Below are 26,879 nucleotides of genomic sequence, written 5' to 3'. Positions count from 1 at the left end.
GGATCGTCAGTGTTTGAACTGGTCAAGGACCAGGATTAAGTAAAGTCAGTGTTTGAACTGGTCAGAGACCTGGACTAAGAATAGTCAGTGTTTGAACTGGTCAGGGACCAGGACTAAGGAAAGTCAGTGTTTGAACTGGTCAGGGACCAGGATTAAGTAAAGTCAGTGTTTGAACTGGTCAGAGACCTGGACTAAGAATAGTCAGTGTTTGAACTGGTCAAGGACCAGGATTCAGGATCATCAGTGTTTGAACTGGTCAGGGACCAGTGAGTGTAGAACTGAACCCAGCCAGAGTCAGTACCTTCAGGATTGGAGAGGAGAGAAGGATAAATTAGAAGGAATTTGTGCAATGTACCTTGCTCTCTCCTTGGATCCTAAAACTACTGAGCTCGCTCTTCCCCTCCTGAAGTCTCCAGGCTCTAAAGCCGAAGCTTGGTGGCCCTCAGTCCCTATTCCTTGATTTACCCCCCCTTCTCTCCTCCTCTTTCCCCCTGGGTTGTGTTCCACACTCTGGGCCTTGGGCCTTCCCCAGGGATTCTCAGTTTGAACAGGGAGATGTGTGTTGAGACAAGATGTCCCAGCTCTCCTCCCCCTGGGTTGTGTTCCATACTCTGGGCCTTGGGCCTTCCCCGGGGATTCTCAGTATGAACAGGGAGATGTGTGTTGAGACAAGATGTCCCAGCTCTCCTCCCCCTGGGTTGTGTTCCACACTCTGGGCCCTGGCCCTTCCCCGGGGATTCTCAGTATGAACAGGGAGATGTGTGTTGAGACAGGATGTCCCAGCTCTCCTCCCCCTGGGTTGTGTTCCATACTCTGGGCCTTGGGCCTTCCCCGGGGATTCTCAGTATGAACAGGGAGATGTGTGTTGAGACAAGATGTCCCAGCTCTCCTCCCCCTGGGTTGTGTTCCACACTCTGGGCCTTGGGCCTTCCCCAGGGATTCTCGGTATGAACAGGGAGATGTGTGTTGAGACAGGATGTCCCAGCTCTCCTCCCCCTGGGTTGTGTTCCACACTCTGGGCCCTGGCCCTTCCCCGGGGATTCTCAGTATGAACAGGGGGATGTGTGTTGAGACAGGATGTCCCAGCTCTCCACCTTTAAAGGGACAAGGAGAGGACCAGCTGGGCTGAATGGCCCTGCTTTATGACATCACTGCAGTGTCTAGCAACCAACCTCATTATGGGCTGGGTTTAGCGTTTGATGGGACAGTGTAGAGGGAGCTTTACTCTGTACCTGACTGGAGCGTGTTTCAGGCTCACACTCGGTGCTCAGAATACCCGTAGAATACAGTGTAGACGTGAAACCAGCCAGAGTCAGCACCTTCAGGGGAGGAGAGGGAGGGGAACCAGTGAGTGTAGAGCTGAACCCAGCCAGAGTCAGCACCTTCAGGGGAGGAAGAAAACAGCGAGAAGGAAGAAATGATGGTGCGATGGGTTTGGGTTTCAGCACAGGGAGGAGGGAGAGTGTGTGGGACGGGGATTTACAGCTTGAGGAGAACATGCTCGGGAAGAATGTTTCAAAGAAACTAGAATTGTCTGTTCTGAATTTCTACCCTGTACTTAGTGCTGTCTTTTGTAAACTCCTTTTTCAGGGTATTAGAAGGGGAGGATTTGCAGACAGTAAATTCAAACCAACATGATGTCAAGATCTGACAGTCACTCCATTCATCAGGAACTGAATATCATCGGCCTTTCAAAGTGGAAGGAGAAATGTTTGTCTGTTCTGTCTGTGGGAACAGATTTCCAACATCAGTGTGACTGGAAAGGTACCGAGACACACACCCGAGTGAGAGTGTTCCAGTGCACTGCCTGTGGAAAGAGCTTTAACCTGTTACACAGCCTGAAAAAACATCCCACCATTCACAGCGGTGAGAAACCGTAAACGTGTTGTGTGTGGATGAGGCTTCAACTGATCGTCCAATCTGGAGAGACACAAGGATACCCATACCACGGAGAAACCGTGGAAATGTGGGGGCTATGGGAAGGTGAAAGGGCAGATTACAAATCGGAATTACAATTAATAATAATTGGAATGTTTTAAAATGGAATTAACAAGTTTTTAAAATGATCCCACAGCATGTTTTTCAGCATGTGTGGAATGCCTTCCACAGAGGAGCAGCTGTTCCAATTCATTGACCAAAGGCCTTGGGAGTCGGGCACAGACACAGATAACATAGAATTTGAATTGTACAAAAAGATAAGTGTTAAATAAAAAGAATCATAACAACATATATCCGGAATTACCAATTAAGGCATATAGAAGCCAGATTGGAGGAAGCACCTTCCAATTAATCATGTATTAATCAATCACCACGTATTAATTGTAACTTGCGTAATTATGTAATGCTATAATCTGAAACTGTACAAAATCAGATATCTCTGGCAGTTTCTTTGAGCATTCCTTCAAGGATAGCTCCCCTGCCGGCTTGTATCTTTTATTAATAAAAACTGCATTTACTTTAAGACTAACGGACTCCGAGTGATGGTTTGACGTTAACCCGAACAACTTGGCGTAGTCGGACAGGATCTACTGGACGGGCAGATTCAACTCAAAAAGCCGAACGAACCTAAAACCGAGTGAGTAGAGAATTACCTCGAGAAGAAATTCTCCTCCCAACGTCCCGGCCAGAGATTCAGCCAATCTGAAGCAGAATCCAGTTGAGGGGCCGCGTCAGGACACGTGTGTAAATAGTGTGTCGGGAGAATAAGTAGGGATACGGGATATCGGGGAAAAAGCCTCGATGTACTGGGGGAAAAGCCTCGGTGTAAAAGGTTCCCCATAAGTAAAGGCGGAAAAATGGGAACTGGGGAAAAAGTCCTGGTGTAAGAAATGACAAAGGAAACTGCCAAGGCCCTTGTAGGGGTAAGGTATAAACTACCAGAAGAGTTTCTGAGATAAATTTGAAAAGGTTAAGCAGAAGATGGTTAAGGCAGGATATGATGAAGGGAAAATGATACCCTGGAAACTCAACTGGTGGTTACAAGGAAAGGGAAATAAAGGGAGAGAGACGGTTGTAGTGTGTATAGAGATTTCACAGATGCAAGGAGAAAAGAAGAAGTGGAAGGACAGGTGTAGAGAGGGACAGAGCCGCATTAAGCAACAAGCGGAGGATTTGGTGAAAATTTGGAAAACTTGCAAGGGTCTGGAAGATAAAGTTAGCCAGCTCAGTAAAATAAGCAAGGACAGGAAATAGATAATTTTAGCAGCCGTACAGACAAATAGAAAGATACCCGAAGGTGAGATGGACAGAGAAAGTGACAAAAGGCAAGAGGATGTAAGTATTCAAAGAGAATGGACAGAGGAATTTGGCCCAAATTTGTGTCCCCCACTAACAGGGTTAGGATTAGGACCCGAGGAAACTAAAGAATTGATTGGGGGCCGGACGGCTCGCTTAGTAGATAATTTTCGGCCGACCATAAAAAAAACTGATAGTGACTATTTTAAGTGAAGTAAAATAGAGCCAGCCAAACAATAAACTTTGTTGAATGAAGAGAGACTTTTGTGAATGTCTGTCTTGTGATTTTTGACTGCGGAATATTTGAGGTGGGAATGAATGAATTTTTCATGTGTCTGAAAGCCTGTTTGAGAAAGTGGTGGAGCTGTCTGTTTGTTTTGGCTCCACCCACTTTTTCAGACAGAGTGAAATTTTTTTTTAACCCTTTGCAGTGTTGTCCTGTATGTGGGAAGTTTTAAGAAAGTGTGAACTTAGAATTGAATTACATTTTAAGTTAGAAACGCAGGTGTGGATTTATTCCGATAAGTTACGGAGCTAGGAAATGCACAAAGGATAGATTTGTTAAGCAAAAGATAAAAATGCGTGGTCCCGTTGGTTTTTTAAAAATGTCAAAACGCTCACTTGTCAAAAGAAAACATGTAATCATTGATTGGGTTGGGTTGAAAGACAATAAATTTAGTCTAGGAATGAGATGAAGGAGGGAAATTGTAATGCCTTAAATAAAAAAGCCTGCGAGGCTGCAGGCTTGGGAAATACGCCCCCATTTTCCTTTGTGTAAAACCTTGACGCGAAAGCTTTGAGCTCCGTAAAAAGAGTTTTAAATAGAAGATTGGCAGTACAATATTTGAATTGGGATTTTGAGATATTTCAGGTGATTCTCCTTGATAAACATTTTGGTTGTATTGGAAAATCTTGGGTTTGGAAGCCTTTTTAATAAAATTACTCAACTACTGCATCAGAAGCTGAAGCTTAAAAAGATGTAATTTATAAGATACTGTATCATAAAATTGAAGTTACAGAGCAAAAGATTAGAGTTTTTGATGTTCAAAACAGAAGTTGTGCACACAATAAAACAAGTACTTTGCATTCTGTGATCTGTGAGCATAAATGAGAAATACGATAAAAAAAAACAGTATTTGACATTTTGTAACCCAACAATAAATACAAATACTACAAAAGGGGAGCAGAAATTAGGATGAGAACAGTGAAGAGTTAATTTTGTTGTGAAGGTTTCAAGTGCCACTGGTTAAGAAAAGGCATAACAAAATGAGATACATTTAAAATAAAAAGTTAAATCTGAACTCTTTTTAAAAAAAAAACTAAAAGGTTTGGAAACAATCTAGAAATACCTTCAGGGATCAGGTCAAACTCCTGGGCAAGTGGGGAGCTATCTGCAAAAGTGTAAAAGGGACTTTGGAAAAATTAAAATGTTAAAACGGCAGGCTTTAGCAGTTTAGAACAAAGGACAATATAAGTTGAACTTATGACTTCAGATACGGTGGTTGAAGAACTACAGAAAGTGAGATGTAATGGCCTTGAAACTGGAACATTTGAGATAACGGAAAGCAGCTTTCAAAGCCTATGTGCTAGACTCTGTTCCAGTTATGGAAAAGACATTTGAGATAACGGAAAGCAGGATTTAAAGTAAATCCCAAAAGGCACAAATCGGACAAGCTGTGGTACAGTACCTGTGACACAAAATATCCCAAGGAACTAGGACCATGTCCAATGACCAGGAAGGAGGCCATTAGGATTATGCCCCAACCAAAAACAGAGGGGTGTGTAAGGTTCTTTAACTATTGCAGGAATTTTGTACCTACCGGGGCAATTGCAGAACCAATACAGCGGCTGGTGAAAGGGGGAAGACCGTCCTTAGAAACTATAGAGTGGGGCCCCGATTTAAGAAGCAACATACGGTAATCTGAAGGAAGCCCTAATGTTAGCTCCAGGACTGGGACTCCCGAACATGGATCTCCTGTTCCATGTATATTGTGAGAACCAGGGAGGATAGGATGAGACCCGTAGCTCACTACTTGACACAGCAATCACCAGTGGCTGCCGGTCTGTCCAGATGTGTGGCCGCACTGGATTGTGCCACATGGGCAGTCAAAATTAGCCAGCCTGTCATAATGTCAGGAGAAATAATACTGCACACAAAACACACACTGGTGGAAATGCTAAATGGGAGGTAGTCCTATTACCACATGATTGACTCGGATCAAGGGACTCATTTCACGGGTCAAGTGATGAAAGAAACTTGTAGAATATTTGGCATTAAGCAGAAGTTTCACATCCCATATCACCCCTAGAGTTCAGGGATGGTAGAGAGAATGAATCGGACCCTTAAAACCGCCTTGAGTGAGGCAATGAGGTTACCAGAAAGAATAGTGACAGGAGGAGCCGACTTAGGCCCCCTACCAGACAGAATCAGAAAGTATGTGAGGGAATTAAGTGAGCAGTTGAAAGGTATCGACAGGAGGTCTGGGAAAGGCAGAAGGAGGAGGACGAAGGTGGTGTAATAACCGCCTCGGCTATAATCCCCGAGGTGGGGGCAAAGGTAATGGTTAAGTTGGTGGTGTGGAGCGGACCATATGAGGTATTAATTAATGGAGATACGTGTGCTTGCATGAATATGAAAGGTAGGGGTCGATGGAAGCACTGGTTCCAGCTGAAAGAATATAAAGGTACGACAGATGGACCTTCTAGAGGATTAGAAACATAGAAACATAGAAAATAGATGCAGGAGTAGGCCATTTGGCCCTTCGAGCCAGCACCACCATTCAATAAGATCATGCATGATCATTCACCTCAGTACCCCTTTCCTGCTTTCTCTCCGTACCCCTTGATCCCTTCAGCTGTAAGGGCCACATCTAACTCCCTCTTGAATATGTCCAATTAGGATGGATATTTGCAATATTAGGGGTACTGGCTATAATAAAATGGATCTGGAAAAGGGCACATGCCCGGAGAAACGGTGCAAACAATCCGGTTGAAACAGAAATGGTAAAACTCTGACTAAAAACCTGGAATATCCAGGATGTGTTTTATCAACAGAATATAAACGTGATCACCACTGCCCTTCCGGTTCTACAAGGACAAGCTACAAGGCTGCCCCTAGGGTACACCGGAGGGTACAACAACTACGTAATGTAGGGGGCGGCATCTGAGTGTCAGGAGCATTTATCTTGAAGCCACAAGATAAGTGAGTAACAAAATGTTACCTGAATATTGTAAACCAGGGGAATTAACCTTGGGAACGCGCGTGGTAGTTAAACCTGGAACAGAAGGAATGTTGTTATTTGACAATGTGCAGCATGAAATGTTACCTGTGAGCATAAATTTATCAGCCCTATACCTGCCAGAAAAGTTTAGCCCCAAAACTAAAGCGTTGTACACACGGCGCAATCCTGAGAAAAGCTAATGACACATCAGGAGCAAGGGAGTATCACAAGCAGCTGAGACACAAAGGAGAAAGACAGAGCAGATCTATAGGGAACGATGTATTAGCTATACAGGGACCTCTCTAGTAGATGCACTAGATATACAGGCGATCCAGGCAGGTGTAGGTAGTTTATGGGGAACGGTGGAGGTACTAATGAGGAAACAGGGCAGGATAGGGATAGTGTCTTCAGAGTTAGGATCTAAAACATCCAAAAAAAAACCTGCTAGAGGGTATATCTGTATTGGAAGGCCATGCACCAACAATTAACGAGGTAAATAAGCAGGAATGAGAGGACGATGCCGAGGACAGGAAAAGAGACACATGTCATGCCTATGGGAGAAGGATGATCGGTCAGGTGAGACACAATATGGATCAGATACAAATCGGGCCAGTTACAGATTGAATAAATAGCACCCAGTTGAAAGAAATAGCACAGTACACTGGGCCATTAGATGCCTGCACCCTGAAAGGAATGAGTAGGGTGTATGCAGTTACAGGAGGATGTGAGGGAAACAAACACAATACGAGAGGAAGAGTACATCCGCGATGGACCAGTATGAGATCAAAAAGAATGGAAATATAAGGGGAATATCTTTATCTGGGTGCCGGAGAGAAGGAAGCCTAACTATATACCCTCACCCAGTGGGAGATGGGAGCAAGGATAGCTGCGGGTTTGACAATATTACAGAAGGATGTGTCATTGGAATAAGCCCTGCCTGAACCGAACCCACACATTACACCTATCAAGAGCGAGGAGAATATTGTGAGGTAACTAGCCTGGGAACTTACGATTACAGAGGCTTGACTTGTAACATTACAATACCTAACTTTTGCTTTACTCCCAGAGTGTCGATGGCAGGGGGAAGAGAACGCATGATATATATACACACCAGGAAGACAATGACATTAAACATAAGCGATGAGATTAAGCAAGATATTGATGTTTACATGGATGAGCAAGTACCAGCAATTCCCCTGTTACTTGAAGATTTAACTGAGCTCAAAGGACTATTAAGAAATAACATTAAAAGATATTATGAGCTAAAGGATAAAGCAAAAGAACTGGACAGTGAAATAAAGGATAACCTGAAAAACTCGCCTTGGTACTTGAGATTATACATCCGTGAATAAGGATCCTTTCACATACCCAGTGGCAGTACAGATAGGAATAGCCTTGAGTTGGTTGGTGATATCTAACAAGTGCAAAGACAGGCCAGGCATACCCGAGTAAAGTTACAAGATAGGGATTAGAATTATATCCCATGTGTTATTCCTAGTGCAGCTGATAGTGGTGCTGATACTCCGGGGAGAACGAGCATGGAGATACAAGAGACGCAGAGCGAAGACGTTGGCCAAGGCCCGTAGCCAAGAACGCAGAAAGCCTTTGCTAGATCCAAAGAGGGGTAATCAAACACAAAGAAGGCATGAATACCTGATATGAGTCGTGAGTGTCCCAATCCTATCGCCTGATCAATGAAACTGAGGCGGGAGACACATGAATCTAGATAGGATAAGACAGGGAAAGGAAAATGGTTGTTCATGGTGGGACATTTTTAAGGGCTGGTTACCTAAAACCTACCTGGTCCTCAATTGATGTGGCATCCAATTGTGGTAATAATGGTAGTGGTAGGGATATGTATTGTGATCCAACTATATCTGATGTGTGAGATCAGAGGGATATGAACCGTGTGGTTCTAGCCGAACAGCAAACAGCCTTGGTAACTATGTAATGTAGGAATGATAGGGAGGCGAATGACTTTGTAACGCATTAGGGAAACAACTAAGACCCCCAAGCTTATGCTCTGTATGTACAAAAACAAATTTGAGTGGTGTGCCAATATCCCAGGGAAATAGTCAGGGATAGCGTGTAAGGACTCCATTAAAAGATGGAACAACGAGCGATCCCAGGGGTAGGGACTTGATATCACCATTTCCAGCAGATGGCTCAGAACATATATGTGGTCAGCTGATTGTTTAGAAATAATCAGGGACCAACAGGAGGGACTGAAAGGACAGATTACAAATCGCAATTACAATTAATAATAATTGGGATGTTTTAAAATGGAGTTAACAGGTTTTTAAAATGATCCCACAGCCTGTTTTTCAGCATGTGTGGGATGCCTTCCACAGAGGAGCAGCTGTTCCAATTCATAGACCAAAGGCCTTGGGAGTCGGGCACAGACACAGATAACATAGAATTTGAATTGTATAACAAGATAAGAGTTAAATAAAAAGAATCAGAACAACATATAGCCGGAATTACCAATTAAGGCATATAGAAACCAGATTGGAGGAAGCACCCTACTCATTAATCATGTATTAATCACCACGTATTAATTGTAACTTGTGTAATTATGTCATGCTATAATCTGAAACTATGTAAAATAAGATGTCTCTAGCAGTTTCTTTGAGCATTCCTTCAAGGATAGCTCCCCTGCCAGTTTGTATCTTTTATTAATAAAAACTGCATTTACTTTAAGGCTAATGGACTCCGAGTGGTGGTTTGAAGTTAACTCTAACAGAATGTATTCAGATCCCCATCTGAGCTGAAAATTCACCGATGCAGCCACACTGGGGAGAGACCATTCACCTGCTCAGTGTGTGGGAAAGGATTCGCTCAGTCATCCATCCTGCTGAGACACCAGCGAGTTCACACTGGGGAGAGACCATTCACCTGCTCAGTGTGTGGGAAAGGATTCGCTCAGTCATCCATCCTGCTGAGACACCAGCGAGTTCACACTGGGGAGGCACCGTTCACCTGCTCAGTGTGTGGGAAAGGATTCGCTCAGTCATCCATCCTGCTGAGACACCAGCGAGTTCACACTGGGGAGGCACCGTTCACCTGCTCAGTGTGTGGGAAGTGATTCACTCGGTCATCCCACCTTCAGGCACATCAGAAAGTTCACACTGGGGAGAGGCCATTCACTTGCTCCGTGTGTGGGAAGGGATTCACTTGTTCTCCCCCGCCCCCCCCTCAATAAACACCAACGTATCCACACTTGGAGAAAGACCATTCACCTGCTCCGTGTGTGGGAAGGGATTCACTCAGTCATCCAGCCTCACTACACACCTACTTATTCACACCGATAAGAGGCCTTTAAAATGTTCTGACTGTGAGAAGAGCTTTAAAAGCTGAAATGAACTGATGAGACACCAACTCATTCACACTGGGGAGAGGCCGTTCACCTGCTCTGTGTGTGGGAAGGGATTCATTGATTCATCCAACCTGCTGACACACCAGCGAGTTCACAACTGACTGCAGGGGTTGGATTCTGCTGTTAATCACATCCAGGACTGAACCGTGTTCATTCTGACAGTTGGGCCTTGTTTCCCCTGTAACTGGCTGGAGTTTAATTTTCTGGATATCTGACAAGTAATCAGCTTTGGTTCCAACACACAGTGTGTCAATAGCTTGATTTCTCCAAGAGGAGACTAATTGATAACGCTGTTACCGACTATTCCATTTTTGGGCCTTTTCCCCTTTGTTCAACAAAGACCTGTCCTTATGTAGCACCTTACGTGACCTCGGGATGTCCCAAAGTGCTTTACAGCCAATGAAGTACAACAACATCAAAGTACATTTGTAATGCATTCACTGTTGCAATGTAGGAACTGTGGCAGATGATTCAAGTACAGCAAGCTTCCATGAAAGCAATGGCCAGATAATCTGTTTCAGTGATATTGGTTGAGGACTGATGTGGCCTCGGTTGAACGACTCATCCAAAAGATGGTAACTCTGACAGTTCAGCGCTCCCTCAATAATGCATTGGAATGTCAGCCTACATTTTGTGCCCAACTCTCCTGAGGTTCTGCTGAGGGAGTATGAGCAGCTAGAGACCAAATTTAAAAAATAGAACCACAAAGCTAATAATCTCTGGATTATTACCTGAGCCATGAGCAAATTTGCACAGGGTAAATAAGATCAAAGAGTTAAACGCGTAGGGCAAAGACTGGTGTGGGTGAAATGGGTTTCAATTCATGAGGCACTGGCACTAGTACTGGGATAAGAGGGAGCTGTTCCAGCGGGAGGGGCTTCACTTGAATCGTGCCGGGACCAGTGTCATGGCAACTCAAATAACTAGGGCTGTAGATCGGGCTTTAAACTCAGTAGTAAGGGGGAGGGATTCGGTGAGTGGAAATGTAAACAGTCAAGGAGATAGAGCAGGATAGCAATAGGGGTAATAATAACCAGAGTGTGACCAAGCGTATTCCCATAAGAGTGCATCAGAAAATGGAGTCAGAATGTGGAAAAATGGTAAAAAGACAAAATTTAATGCTCTTTATCTGAATTCACGCAACATTCATAACAAGGTAGATGAGTTGATGGCACAAATTGAAATAAATAGGTATGATCTGATAGCCATTACAGAGACGTGGTCGCAATGTGACCAAGGCTGGGAACTGAATATTCAGGAGTCTTTCGGAAGGATAAGTAGAAAGGAAAAGGAGGTGGTGTATCTCTGTTAACAAAGGATGAGATCAGTGCAGTAGTGAGAAATGATATTGGCTCAGAAGATCAAGATGTGGAATCAGTTTGGGTGGAGATAAGAAATAATAAGAGATAGAAGTCACTGGTGGGTGTAGTCTACAGGCCTCCTAACAGTAGCCACATCGTAGGACAGAGTATAAATCAAGAAATAATGGAGGCTTGTAAGAAAGTTACGGCAATATTCATGGGTGATTTTAATCTTCATATTGATTGGACAAATCAAATGGGCATAGGTTGCCTTGAGGAAGAGTTCATAGTGTGTATGTGGGATGGTTTCTTAGAACAATACATTGTGAATCCAACCAGAAAGCAGAGTATTTTAGATCTGATAATGTGTAATGAGTCTGAATTAATTCATGATTTTGTAGTGAAGGATCCTCTTGGGAAGAATTTCAACTTCAGTTTGAGGATGAGAAAGCTCGGTCTCAAACTAGTGTCCTGAACTTAAAAACAGGCAATTACAAAGGTATGAAGGCAGAGTTGGCTAAAGTGGACTGGGAAAATAGATTAAAGACTATGATGGTAAATAAGCAGTGGCAAACATTTCAGGAAATATTTCATAACTCTCAGCAAATATATATTCCAGTGAGAAAGAAAGACTCGAAGAGAAGGATGGACCATCCCTGGCTAACTAAGGAAGTAAAGGGCGGTATCAAATTGAAAACAAAGGCATACAATGTTGTGAAGAGTAGTGGCAGGCCAGAGGGTTGGGAAATTATTAGAAACCAACAAGGACGACTAAAAAAATTACAAAGAGAGAGAAGATAGTTTATGAGAGTAAACTAGCAAGATATATAAAAACAGACAGGAAGAGCTTCTACATGTATGTAAAAAGGAGAGAGTAGTTAAAGTAAACGTTGATCCCTTAGAGGATGAAACGGGGGAATTAATAATGGGAAACAGGGAAATGGCAGAGACTTTGAACAAATATTTTGTATCGGTCTTCACGGTAGAAGACACTAAAAGCATTATTTTTCCGAGCACTAATGTTAAGTTGACAGGTCTGTAGTTCACTGGACATGTTCTATCTCACTTCTCAAAAAAGAGGTATCAGTCAGCTATCCAGCCGTCCTCTGGCACTACACCTTGTTCTAAAGAATGATTAAGTATATGTAGTAATGTTTCTGCTATCTCTTCCCGAGATTATTTTAAAATGCGCGGATGTAATCCGTCCGGACGAGAGGTTGTATTATCTTTGAGTTTGAATATTTTATTTAATAGTTCTTTTTATTTTTTATGTGCAGTTAACTCATTTCTAATCTCATCGCCCAATGTCATGGCCACCTGCTGTGTCTCTCTAGAAAATCATAAGAACATAAGAAATAGGAGCAGGAATAGGCCATTTGGCTCCTCGAGCCTGCTCCGCCATTTAATAAGATCATGGCTGATCTTATCTTGGCTCAGCTCCACTTCCCTACCCGCTCCCCATAACCCTTCACTCCCTTATCGTTCAAAACTCTGTCGATCTCCACCTTAAATATATTCAATGACCCAATTCCCAGAGAATTCCACAGATTTACAACCCTCAGAGGAGAAATTCCTCCTCATCTCAGTTCTAAATGGGCGATCCATTATTCTTAAACCATGCCCCCTAGTTATAGATTCCCCCACTGGTGGAAACATCCTCTCTACATCTACCTTATCGAGCCCCCTCAGTATCTTATATGTTTCAATAAGATCAAGTCTCATTCTTCTAAACTTGAATGTGTAAATGCCAAACCTGCTTAACCTTTCTTCATAAGTCAAACCCTTCATCTCAGGAATCAACCGAGTAAATCTTCTCTGAACTGCCTCCACTGCAATTATATCCCTCTTTAAATAAGGAAACCAAAATTGTACACAGCACTACAGATGTGGTCTCACCAATACCCTATACAGTTGTAGCAAGTCTTTGCTGCTTTTATACTCCATCCCCCTTGCAATAAAGGCCATTTGCCTTCCTGATCACTTGCTGTAGCTTCACACTAAATGTTTGTGTTTCATGCACAAGGACCCCCAGGTCCCACTGTGTGATAATCAAGGGGCTATTGAGAGGCGTGGGGAGGGACTTAAAACAATCACTATCATTAGAGAAAAAGTACTAGGCAAACTAATGGGACTAAAGGTGGACAAGTCCCCTGGACCTGATGGTCTGCATCCTAGGGTCCTAAAAGAAGTGGCTGCAGAGATAGTGGATGGATTGGTTGTAATCTACCAAAATTCCCTGGATTCTGGAGAAGTCCCAGTGGATTGGAAAACTGCAATTGTGACAGAAAGCAGAAAACTATAGACCAGTTAGCTTAACATCGTCATTGGAAAAATGCTGGAGTCCATTATTAAGGAGGTAGTAGTGTGACATTTAGAAAATCATGATACAGTCAAGCAGAGTCAAAATGGTCTTATGAAAGGGAAATCATGTTTGACAAATTTGCTGGAGTTCTTTGAGGATGTATGAGCAGGGTTGATAAAGGGAAACCTGAAGATGTCGTGTATTTGGATTTCCAGAAGGCATTCGATAAGGTACCACATAAAAGGTTACTGCACAAGTTAAGAGCTCACGGGATTGGGGGTAATATGTTAGCATGGATAGAGGATTGGCTAACGAACAGAAAACAGAGAGTCAGAATAAATGGGTCATTTTCAGTTTGGCAAACTGTTACTACTGGGGTGCCGCAGGGATCAGTGCTGGGGCCTCAACTATTTACAATTTATATTAATGACTTGGATGAAGAGACGATGTGCAATGTAGCCAAATTTGCTGATGATGCAAAGATAGATGGGAAAGCAAGTTCTAGGGAGGATGCAAATAATCTGCAAAAGGGTATAGATCGGCTGAGTGGCAACATTTTTTCAGATGGAGTATAATGTGGGAAAATGTGAGATTATCCACTGTGGTAAGAAACATTTTAAAAATATATATTTTTTTAAATGGGGAGAGATTACAAAATGCTGCAGTACAGATGGATCTGGGGGTCCTTGTACACGAAACAGAAAAAGTTAGCATGCAGGTACAGCAAGTAATCAGGATGGCAAATGGAATGCTGGCCTTTATTGCAAGGGGGATGGATTATAAAGATAGGGAAGTCTTGCTACAACTGTACAGGGCGTTGGGGAAATCACCCCTGGAGTACTGCACACAGTTTTGGTCTCCTTATTTATGGAGGGATTCTTCTTAGGCAGTCCCTCTAGATCGAGGATGACTTGCTTCCACACTAAAAATGAGTTCTCAGGTGACTAATGAGTTCTATGCGGGACCAGTCTCTGTCACAGGTGGGACAGACGGCGGCTGAAGGAACGGGTGGGGGGGGGGTGCTTGGGTTGCCGTACGCTCCTTCCGCTCTTTACATTTGGTTTCAGCTTGTTCTTGGTGTAGAGACTCAAGGTGTTTGGTGCCTTCTCGAATGTTTTTCCTCCACTTTGTGCAGTGTTGGGCCAGGGATTCCCAGGTGTCGGTGGGGATATTGTATTTATTCAAGGAGGCTTTGAGGGTGCCCTTGAAGTGTTTCCTCTGCCAACCTGGGGCTCACTTGCCGTGTCGGCGCTCCGAGTAGAGTGCTTCTTTTGGGAGTCTCGTATCAGGCATGTGGACGATGTGGTCCGCCCAACGGAGCTGATCGAGCGTGGTCAGTGCTTCGATGCTCGGGATGTTGGCCCAAGTGAGAACACGGTGCGCCCATGCTGCCAATGGATATACTTGCATTGGAGGCAATTCAGAGAAAATTCACGAGGTTGATTCCTGAGATGAGCGGGTTGTCTTATGAAGAAGGTTTGAGCAGGTTGGACCGATACTCATTGGAGTTTAGAAGAATGCGAGGTGATCTTATTGAAATGTGTAAGATTCTGAGGGGGCTTGACAGGCTGGATGCAGAGAGGATGTTTCCCCTCGTGGGGGAATGTAGAACTAGGGGATGAGGAATTTCTTCTCTCAGAGGGTCGCGAATCTTTGGAATTCTCTACACCTGAGAGCAGTGGCGTCTGGGTCATTGAATATATTTACTGTGAAGTTTGACAGATTTTTGAAAGGTAAGGAAGTCAAGGGTTATGGGAAGTGGGCAGGGAAGTGGTGTTGAGGCCAAGATCAGATCAGCCATGATCTTATTAAATGGCGCAGCAGGCTCGAGGGGCCAAATGGCCTAATCCTTCTCCTATTTCTTATGATATGTTCTTATATCTAGGTGTTACGCTGAGATAAGGAGACACAATGTCCCTTTAATTACAAAAGAGAAGACAAAAAGGTCGCAGTCCCATTAACTGCCACAAATATTGAGAGAGAATAGGACGGGATGGTCGATGTCCCGTTAACGGGGTCCGCGAATGGATGTGATTAAAGGCATCGGAAACTGTGGAATCGAACCACCACAGTCACTATGTGGACACTCTGGTGTGTCAGCGGGTGTCTGTTGTACAGGAGGGCATAAAAAAGAGTGGGAGAGCGATAGTGATAGGGGATTCAATCATAAGGGGAATAGATAGGCGTTTCTGCGGCCGCAATCGAGACTCCAGGATGGTATATTGCCTCCCTGGTGCAAGGGTCAAGGATGTCTCGGAGCGAGTGCAGGACATTCTGAAAAGGGAGGGAGAACAGCCAGTTGTCATGGTGCACATTGGTACCAACGACATAGGTAAAAAAAAGGGATAAGGTCCTACGAGACGAATTTAAGGAGCTAGGAGTTAAATTAAAAAGTAGGACCTCAAAAGTAGTAATCTCGGGATTGCTACCAGTGCCACGTGCTAGTCAGAGTAGGAATCGCAGAATAGCGCAGATGAATACGTGGCTTGAGCAGTGGTGCAGCAGGGAGGGATTCAAATTTGTGGGGCATTGGAACAGGTTCTGGGGTAGGTGGGACCAGTACAAACCGGACGGTCTGCACTTGGCCAGGACCGGAACCAATGTCCTAGGGGGAGTGTTTGCTAGTGCTGTTGGTGAGGAGTTAAACTAATATGGCAGGGGGATGGGAACCAATACAGAGGGAAGCAAAGAGGAGACAAAAACAAAAGACAGAAAAGAGATGAGTAAAAGTGGAGGGCAGAGAAACCAAAGGCAAGAAACAAAAAGGGCCACTAAATATAAAAGGGCTGCAGGAGGGGTAAAAACTAAAAATCATGGTTTAAAAACTAGGATGAAAACACTCTACCTAAATGCACGCAGCATTAGAAATAAAGTAAATGAGTTGACGGCACAAATCATTACAAATGGCTATGATTTGGTGGCCATTACAGAAACATGATTGCAAAGTGGCCAAGACTGGGAATTAAACATACAGGGGTATCTGACGATTCAGAAAGATAGGCAAGAAGGGAAAGGAGGTGGGGTAGCTCTGTTAATAAAGGATGACATCAGGGCAGTTGTGAGGGATGATATTGGCTCCAATGAACAAAATGTTGAATCATTGTGGGTGGAGATTAGAGATAGTAAGGGGAAAAAGTCACTGGTCGGCGTAGTTTATAGGCCCCCAAATAATAACTTCATGGTGGGGCGGGCAATAATCAAGGGAATAATGGAATCATGTGAAAAAGGAACGTCAGTAGTTTTGGGGGATTTTAACCTACATATCGATTGGTCAAATCAAATCGCAGGGGGTAGACTGGAGGAGGAATTCATAGAATGCATACGGGATTGTTTCTTAGAACAGTATGTAACAGAGCCGACAAGGGAGCAAGCCATTTTGGATCTGGTCCTGTGTAACGAGACAGGAAAAATAAACTATCTCCTCATAAAAGATCCTCTCGGAATGAGTGATCACAATATGGTTGAATTTGTAATACAGATTGAGGATGAGGAAGTTGTGTCAGAAACGAGCGTACTATGCTTAAACAAAGGGGACTACAATGGGATGAGGGCAGAGTTGGCTAAAGTAGACTGGAAACAAGGACTAAACGGTGGCACAATTGAGGAACAGTGGAGGACATTTAAGGAGCTCTTTCATAATGCGCAACAAAAATATATTCCAGTGAAAAAGAAGGGCGGCAAGAGAAGAGATAACCAGCCGTGGATAACCAAGGAAATAAAGGAAAGTATCAAATCAAAGACCAATGCGTATAAGGTGGCCAAGGTTAGTGGGAAACTAGAGGATTGGGAAAATTTTAAGCAACAGCAAAGAATGACTAAAAAAGCAATAAAGAAAGGGAAGATAGATTACGAAGGTAAACTTGCGCAAAACATAAAAACAGATAGTAAAAGCTTTTACAGATATATAAAACGGAAAAGAGTGACTAAAGTAAATGTTGGTCCCTTAGAAGATGAAAAGGGAGATTTAATAATGGGAAATGTGGAAATGGCTGAGACCTTAAGCAATTATTTTGCTTCCATCTTCACAGTGGAAGACACAAAAAACATGCCAAAAATTGCTGGTCATAGGAATGTGGGAAGGGAGGACCTTGAGACAATCACTATCACTAGGGAGGTAGTGCTGGACAGACTAATGGGACTGAAGGTAGACAAGTCCCCTGGTCCTGATGAAATGCATCCCAGGGTATTAAAAGAGATGGCGGGAGTTATAGCAGATGCATTTGTTATAATCTACCAAAATTCTCTGGACTCTGGGGAGGTACCAGCGGATTGGAGAGCAGCTAATGTAACGCCTCTGTTTAAAAAAGGGAGCAGACAAAAGGTAGGTAACTATAGGCTGGTTAGTTTAACATCTGTAGTGGGGAAAATGCTTGAAACTATCATTCAGGAAGAAATAGCGGGACATCTGGATATGAATAGTGCAATCAAGCAGACGCAGCATGGATTCATGAAAGGGAAATCATGTTTAACTAACTTACTGGAATTCTTTGAGGATATAACGAGCATGGTGGAGAGAGGTGTACCGATGGATGTGGTGTATTTAGATTTCCAAAAGGCATTCGATAAGGTGCCACACAAAAGGTTACTGCAGAAGATAAAGGTACGCGGAGTCAGAGGAAATGTATTAGCATGGATAGAGAATTGGCTGGCGAACAGAAAGCAGAGAGTCGGGATAAATGGGTCCTTTTCCGGTTGGAAATCAGTGGTTAGTGGTGTGCCACAGGGATCAGTACTGGGACCACAACTGTTTACAATATACATAGATGACCTAGAAGAGGGGACAGAGTGTAGTGCAACAAAATTTGCAGATGAGACAAAGATTAGTGGGAAAGTGGGTTGTGTAGAGGACTCAGAGAGGCTGCAAGGAGATTTGGATAGGTTAAGCGAATGGGCTAAGGTTTGGCAGATGGAATACAATGTCGGAAAGTGTGAGGTCATCCACCTTGGGAAAAAAAACAGTAAAAGGGAATATTATTTGAATGGGGAGAAATTACAACATGCTGTGGTGCAGAGGGACCTGGGGGTCCTTGTGCATGAATCCCAAAAGTTTGCAGGTGCAGCAGGTAATCAGGAAGGGAAATGGAATGTTGGCCTTCATTGCGAAAGGGATGGAGTACAAAAGCAGGGAGGTGTTGCTGCAACTGTATAAGGTATTGGTAAGGCCGCACCTGGAGTACTGCGTGCAGTTTTGGTCACCTTACTTAAGGAAGGATATACTGGCTTTGGAAGGGGTACAGAGACGATTCACTAGGCTGATTCCAGAAATGAGGGGGTTACCTTACGATGATAGATTGAGTAGACTGGGTCTTTACTCCTTGGAGTTCAGAAGGATGAGGGGTGATCTTATAGAAACATTTAAAATCATGAAAGGGATAGACAAGATAGAGGCAGATAGGTTGTTTCCACTGGTCGCGGAGACAAGAACTAGGGGGCACAGCCTCAAAATACGGAGAAGCCAATTTAAAACCGAGTTGAGAAAGAATTTCTTCTCCCAGAGGGTTGTGAATCTGTGGAATTCTCTGCCCAAGGAAGCAGTTGAGGCTGGCTCATTGAATGTTTTCAAGTCAAAGATAGATAGATTTTTAAGCAATAAGGGAATTAAGGGTTACGGGGAGCGGGCGGGTAAGTGGAACTGAGTCCACGACCAGATCAGCCATGATCTTATTGAATGGCGGAGCAGGCTCGAGGGGCTAGATGGCCTACTCCTGTTCCTAATTCTTATGTTCTTATGTTCTTATACACCAGGGAATCCCTTTCCACACAATGAGATTGACTGTAATGATCCAGAGTCCCAAGGTTTCAGATACCAGATAATAAAGCTCACAGGAACATAAATTGTCTTTCCAGAGTTTATTAAGAGCGGTGCATAACACAGATCGGGTGACAATTCCCTCAATCTGGAGAACAGGAGTACAGTGGATTCGCACGCAATCTTCTCGAGTCTGTTGCAACTGACAACGGCTTAAGTGTCCTGTTCTTATACACAAGCTTGGTTACCGCTCAGGAGAAGGGATTGTTTGGACCTGTCTGTTGCCCGCCACCTGAACTCCTGCTAACTCGGGGAAGTTAGTCCATCTGTGACCAGACAATAACCACAAGCCTGTCTGGTTATCACACCTATATGGTCCGTGAGGTTATTATTAGATTCACACCCAGACACTGGGCCTTTACTTGTCTGGCACTTCATCCCATAACACGGGTACAGGGGCTCAGTAATGCTTCATTCCTCAGAACAAGTAAAGTACAACATTCAATAACAACAACTTGCATTTATATAGCGCCTTTAACGTAGTGAAACGGCCCAAGGTGCTTCACAGGAGTATTATGAGATAAACATTTGACACCGAGCCGCACAAGTAGAAATTAGTGCCGGTGACCAAAAGCTTGGTCAAAGAGGGAGGAAAGAGAGCTAGAGATGAGGAGAGGTTTAGGGAGGGAGTTCCAGAGCTTGGGGCACAGGCAACTGAAGGCACGGCCATCAATGGTGGAGTGATTATAATCAGAGATGCTCAAGAGGGCAGAATTAGAGGAGCGCAGACATCTCGGGGGATTGTGGAGCTGGAGGAGATCACAGAGATAGGGAGGGGCGAGGCTATGGAGGGATTTGTAAACAAGGATGAGAATTTTGAAATCAAGGTGTTGTTTAACTGGGAGCCAATGTAGGTCAGCGAGCACAGTGGGTGATGGGTGAGCAGGACTTGTTGTGAGTTAGGACATGGGCTGCCAAGTATTAGACCACCTCTAGTTTACATAGGGCAGAATGTGGGAGGCCAGCCAGAAATGCGTTGGAATAGTCAAGTCTGGAGGTAACAAAGGCACGGATGAGGGCTTCAGCAGCTGAGGCAAGGGCGGAGACGGGCGATGTTATGGAGGTGGAAATAGGCAGTCTTAGTTATGCTGCAGACATGTGGTCGAAAGCTCATTTCTGGGTCAAATGTGACACCAAGGTTGCAAATGTGACACTGAGGTTCAGCCTCAGACAGAAGTTGGGGAAAGGGATGGCGTCAGTAGCTAGGGAACGGAGTTTGTGGCAGGGACCGAAAACAATGGCTTCGATATTCCCAATATTCAATTGGAGATAATTTTTGCCCATCCAGTCAGACAATTTCGAGACAGTGGAGAGGTCGCGAGACGTGGTAGTGAGATAGAGCTGGGTGTCATCAGCGTACATGTGGAAACTGATGCTGTGCTTTCGATGATATCACCAAGGGACAACTTGTAGATGAGAAATAGGAGTGGGGGGGGGGGGAGGATAGATCCTTGTGGGACACCAGAGATGACGAGGCAGGGGCAGGAAGAAAAGCTGTTGCAGGAGATTCTCTGGTTATGATTAGATAGATAAGAATGGAACCAGGCGAGTGCAGTCCCACCCAAATAGACAACAGAAGAGGCACGTTGGAGGAGGATAGAGTGGTCAACCGTATCAAAGGCTGCAGACAAGTCAAGAAGGATGAGGAGGGATAGTTTGTCCTGGTCACAGTCACAAAGGATGTTATTTGTGACTTTGAGAGCCTGGTCAGATAGTGAGAGTTTCTACAGGTACGTAAAAAGGAAAAGAGTGGCTAAAGTAAACGCTGGTCCCCTAGAGGATGAGACTGGGGAATTAATAATGGGGAACAGGAAAATGGCAGAGACTTTGGACAAATATTTTGTATCGGTCTTCACAGTAGAAGACAAAAAAAACATCCCAATAGGGGATAATCAAGGGGCAATAGCGAGGGAGGAACTTAATACAATCACTATCACTAAGGAAGTAGTACTCGGTAAAATAATGGGACTAAAGGTGGACAAGTCCCCTGGGGTCCTAAAAGAAGTAGCGGCAGAGATAGTGGATGCATTGGTTGTAATCTACCAAAATTCACTCGATTCTGGAGAGGTCCCAGCGGATTGGAAAACTGCAAATATTACGCCCCTATTTAAAAAAGGAGGCAGACAGAAAGCAGGAAACTATAGACCAGTTAGCGTAACATCTGTTGTTGGGAAAATGCTGGAATCCATTATTAAGGAAGCAGTAGCGGGACATTTGGAAAAGCATGATTCAATCAAGCAGAGTCAGCATGGTTTTATGAAAGGGAAATCATGTTTGACAAATTTGCTGGAGTTCTTTGAAAATGTAATGCGCAAGGTGGATAAAGGGGGAAGCAGTGGATGTGGTGTATTTGTATTTCCAGAAGGCATTCGATAAGGTGCCACATAAGAGGTTACTGCACAAGATAAAAGTTCACAGGGTTGGTGGTAATATACTAGCATGGATTAAAGATTTGTTAACTAACAGAAAACAGAGAGTCAGGATAAACGGGTCATTTTCTGGTTGGCAAACAGTAACTAGTGTGGTGCCGCAGGGATCAATGCTGGGGCCCCAACTATTTGCAATCTATAATAATGACTTGGATGAAGAGACCAAGTGTAATGTAGCCAAGTTTGCTGATGATACAAAGATGGGTGGGAAAGCAAATTATGAGGACACAAAAAATCTGCAAAGGGATATAGACAGGCTAAGTGAGTGGGCAAAAATTTGGCATATGGAGTATAATGTAGGAAAATGTGAGGTTATCCACCTTGTTAGGAAAAATAAAAGATAAACTTATTATTTAAATGTGGAGAGATTACAAAATGCTGTGGTACAGAGTATAAAAGCAGAGAAGTCCTGCTATAACTGTACAGGGTATTGGTGAGGCCACACCTAGAGTACTGTGTGCAGTTTTGGTCTCCGTATTTAAGGAAGGATTTACTTGTATTGGAGACTGTTCAGAGAAGGTTCACTAGGTTGATTCAGGAGATGAGGGGGTTGACTTATGAAAATAGGTTGAGTAGGTTGGGAGTATACTCATTAGAGTTCAGAAGAATGAGAGGTGATCTTATGGAAACATATAAGACAGAGAGGGCTTGACAAGGTGCATGCAGAGAGGATATTTCCATTCACAGGGGAATCTAAAAATAGGAGGCATAGTTTCAGAATAAGGGGCCGCCCATTTAAAACTGAGGTGAGGAGGAATTTCTTCTCTCAGGGGGTTGTAAATCTGTGGAATTCTTTGCCCCAGAGATCTGTGGAGGTTGGGTCATAGAATATACTTAAGGCAGAGATAGACAGATTTTTGAGGGATAAGGGAGTAAAGGGTTATGGAGAGCAGGCAGGGAAGTGGAGCTGAGTCCATGATCAGATCAGCCATGATCTTATTGAATGGTGGAGCAGGCTCGAGGGGTCAAATGGCCGACTCCTGCTCCTATTTCTTGTGTGCTTCTTGTGTTAACAGAATTTCATCATATTTATGGGACCATAAATATAAGATAGACATTAATAAATCCAGGAGGGAATTGAGGAGAAATTTCTTTACCCAGAGAGTGATGAGAATGTGGAACTCGCTACCACAAGGAGTGGTTGAGGTGAATAGCGGAGATGTGTTTAAGGGGAAGCCACATGAGGGAGAAAGGAATTGGAGGATATGTTGATAGGATTGACTAAAGTAGGGTGTGTGTGGAGCATAAACACCGGCATGGACCAGTTGGGCCGGATCGTGTGTTTCTGTCTGTACATTCTATGTATCACCATGAATGCCACCAGCTGCATGCAGCATTCGTAACAAGATAGATGAGTTGACGGCACAAATGTAAATAAATAGTTATGATAGGATAGCCATTACAGAGACGTGGTTGCAAAGGTGACCAAGGCTGGGAACTAAATATTCACAGGTATTTGCATTCTCATGATAGGCAGAAAGTAAAAAGAGACGGGGTAGCTCTGGTAATAAAGGATGAGATCAGTGCAATAGTGAGAAATTATATTGGCTCAGAAGATCAAGATGTAGAATCAGTTTGGGTGGAGATAAGAAATGATATGGGAAAGAAGTCATTGATGAGAGTAGTCTACAGGCCCCTGAACAGTAGCTACACTGTAGGACAGAGTATAAATCAAGAAATAATGGAGGCTTGCAAGAAAGTTACGACAATACTCATGAGTGATTTAAATCTTCATATTGATTGGACAAGTCAAATTGGCAAAGGTAACCTTGAGGGAGAGTTCATAGAGTGTATGCAGGATGGATTCTTAGAACTATATGTTGTGGAACCAACCAGGGAGCAGACGATTTTAGATCTGGTAATGTGTAATGAGACGGGATTAATTAATGATCTCATAGTAAAGGATCCGTTTGGGAAGAGCGATCATAGCGTGGTAGAATTTCAAATTCAGTTTGAGGGTGAGAAAGCTCGGTCTCAGACTAGTGTCCTGAACTTAAATATAGGCAATTACAAAGGTTTGAAGGCAGAGTTGGCTAAAGTGGACTGGGAAAATAAATTAAAGTGTAAGATGATAGATAACCAGTGACAAACATTTAAGTAGATATTTCATAACTCTCAGCAAATATATATTCCAGTGAGAAAGAAAGACTCAAAGAGAAGGATGGACCATCCCTGGCTAACTAAGGAAGTAAAGGATGGTATCAAATTGAAAACAAAGGCATACAATGTTGTGAAGAATAATGGCAGGCCAGAGGGTTGGGAAATTTTTAGAAACTAGCAAAGGACGACTAAAAAAAGGATAAAGACATTGAAGATAGTTTATGAGAGTAAACTAGCAAGAAATATAATAGACAGTAAGAGGTTCTACAGGTATATAAAAAGGAAGATAGTAGCAAAATAAACCTTGGTCCCTTAGAGGATGAGACTGGGGAATTAATAATGGGAAACAGGGAAATGGCAGAGACCATTAACAAATATTTTGTATCGGTCTTCATGGTAGTAGACACTAAAAGCATCCCAACAATTGATTATCAAGAGGCTATTGTGTGTGTGGCGGGGGTGGGGGCAGAGGTGGAACTTAAAACAATCACTTTCACTGGAGAAAAAGTACTAGGCAAACTAATGGGACTAGAGGTGGGTAAGTTGGGCTGGATAGCCTTTTGTTGGCCGGCACAGACACAATGGGCCGAAGTGGCCTCTTTCCATGCTGTCAACCTCTATGATTCTATGAAGTCCCCTGGACCTGATGACCTGCATCCTAGGGTCTTAAAAGAAGTGGTTGCAGAGATAGTGGATGCATTGGTTGTAATCTACCAAAATCCCCTGGATTCTGGAGAGGTCCCAGCGGATTGGAAAACCGCAAATGTAAAGCCCCTATTTAAGAAAGGAGGGAGACAAACAGCAGGAAACTATAGACCAGTTAGCTTAACATCTGTCATTGGGAAAATGCTGGAGTCCATTATTAAGGAAGTAATATCAGGGAATTTAGAAAAGCATAATGCTGTCAAGCAGAGCCAGCTTGGCTTTATGGCAGGGAAATCATGTTTGAAAAATTTGCTGAAGTTCTTTGAGGATGTAACGAGCAGGGTGGATAAAGGGGAACCAGTGGATGTGGTGTGTTTGGATTTCCGGAAGGCATTCAATAAGGTGCCACATAAAAGGTTACTGAACAAGATAAGAGCTCATAGGGTTGTGGGTAATCGATTAGCATGGATAGAGGATTGGCTAACTAACAGAAAACAGAGAGGTTACTGGGCTGCTACAGGGATCAGTGCTGGGGTTCAACTATTTACTATCTATATTAATGATTTGGATGAAGGGACTGAGTGTAATGTAGCCAGGTTTGCTGATGATTCAAAGATAAGTGAGAAAGCAAATTGTGAGGACACAAAGAATCTGCAAAGGGATATAGACAGGCTAAGTGAGTGGGCAAAAATTTAGCATATGGTGTATAATGTGGGAAAATGTGAGGTTATCCACTTTTCTAGGAAAAATAAAAAGTAAAATTATTATTTAAATGTGGAGAGATTACAAAATGCTGTGGTATAGAGTGATCTGGGGGTCCTTGTACATGAAACTCAAATAGTTAACATGCAGGTACAGCAAGTAATCAGGCATGTTGGACTTTATTGCAAGTGGGATGGAGTATAAAAATAAGGAAGTCCTGCTACAATTGTGTAGTTGCTGAGACCACACCTGGAGTACTGCGTACAGTATTGGTTTCCTTATTTAAGGAGGAATATACTTGCATTGGAGGCAGTTTAGAGAAGGTTCACAAGGTTGATTCCTGAGATGAAGGGGTTGTCATATGAAGAAAGGTTGAGCAGGTTGGGCCTATACACATTGGAGTTTAGAAGAATGAGAGGTGATCTTATTGAAACATATAAGATTCTGAGGGGACTTGACAGCGTAGATGCAGAGAGGATGTTTCTGCTCGTGGGGGATCTAGAGCTAGGGAGCATAGTCTCAGGATAAGGGGCCGCATATTTAAAACGGAAATGAGGAAGAATTTCTTCTCTCAGAGGGTTGTAAATCTGTGGAATTCTTCACCCCAGAGAGCTCTGAAGGCTGGGTCATTGAATATATTTAAGGTGGAATAGTCAGATCTTTGAAAGATAAGGAAGTCAAGGGTTGTGGGGAGAGGGCAGGGAAGTGGAGTTGAGGCCAAGATCAGATCAGCCATGATCTTATTGAAAAGTGGAGCAGACCCAAGGGGCCAGATGGCCTACTCCTGCTCCTATTATGTTCATCTGAATCGTCAAATCAAGGGAATCATCAGCACAACAGTCTTAAAGGTTAACCAGCAGTACAAGGATTTATAAAACATTCCACCATGGCAGTTGGGGAATTTAAATTCAGTTAATTAAATAAAGCGAGTGTCTGTAATGGTGACCATGAAACTATCATTGAAGGCGGCAGGGCAGCTTGAGAAAGGTTTAAAAAAGCTTACGGGATCCTGGGCTTCATGAATAGAGATGTAGAGTACAAAAGTGTGGATATTATGATCAACCTGTATAAAACACTGGTTCGGCCTCAACTGGAGTATTGTGTCAAATTCTGGGCACTTTCGGAGAGATGTGAAGGCCTTTGAGAGGGTGCAGAAAAGATTTATGAGAATGTTTCCAGGAATGAGGGACTTCAGTTACGTGGATTGACTGGAGAAGCTGGGGTTGTTCTCCTTGGAGCAGAGATGATTAAGAGGAGATTTGATCAAGCTGTTCCAAATCCTGAGTGTCTGGACAACTTGATTGAATGTTTTGAGGAGATAACAAGGAGGGTCGATGAGGGTAGTGTGTATGATGCAGTGTATATGGATTTTAGCAAGGCTTTTGATAAGGTCTCACATGACAGATGGGTCACGAAAGTAAAAGCCCATGGGCAAAGTGACAAGTTGGATCCAAAATTGGCTCAGAGGCAGGAAGCAAAGGATAATGGTTGATGCATGTTTTGTGACTGAAACGATGTTTCCAGCGGGGTTGCACTTTATGGCTCAGAGACATGAACCATATACAGTAGACACTTCAAGTCGCTGGAGAAATACCACCAACGATGTCTCCGCAAAATCCTACAAATCCCCTGGGAGGACAGACACACCAACATTAGCATCCTCGACCAGGCCAACATCCCCAGCATCGAAGCACTGGCCACACTTGATCAACTCCACTGGGCAGGCCACATTGTTCGCATGCCAGACCCGAGACTCCCAA

At 43.5% G+C, this 26,879-nt stretch overlaps 1 long non-coding RNA gene and 1 pseudogene across 1 annotated transcript in view; both read left to right on the top strand.

Moving 5' to 3' along the window:
• The window catches only part of LOC139232625 (uncharacterized), a 973,018-nt gene that overhangs the window by 81,988 nt on the left and 864,151 nt on the right, over nucleotides 1-26,879 (top strand). The gene's annotated exons all lie outside the window — the stretch shown is intronic.
• The window catches only part of LOC139233052 (zinc finger protein 850-like), a 77,923-nt pseudogene that overhangs the window by 39,892 nt on the left and 11,152 nt on the right, over nucleotides 1-26,879 (top strand).

The sequence above is a fragment of the Pristiophorus japonicus genome, chromosome 20 (genome assembly GCF_044704955.1).
Source record: "Pristiophorus japonicus isolate sPriJap1 chromosome 20, sPriJap1.hap1, whole genome shotgun sequence".
In the NCBI taxonomy this organism is placed as follows: domain Eukaryota; kingdom Metazoa; phylum Chordata; class Chondrichthyes; family Pristiophoridae; genus Pristiophorus; species Pristiophorus japonicus.
The sequence above is the reverse complement of the archived record's forward strand: the minus strand, read 5'-3'. Positions and strand labels throughout refer to the sequence as shown.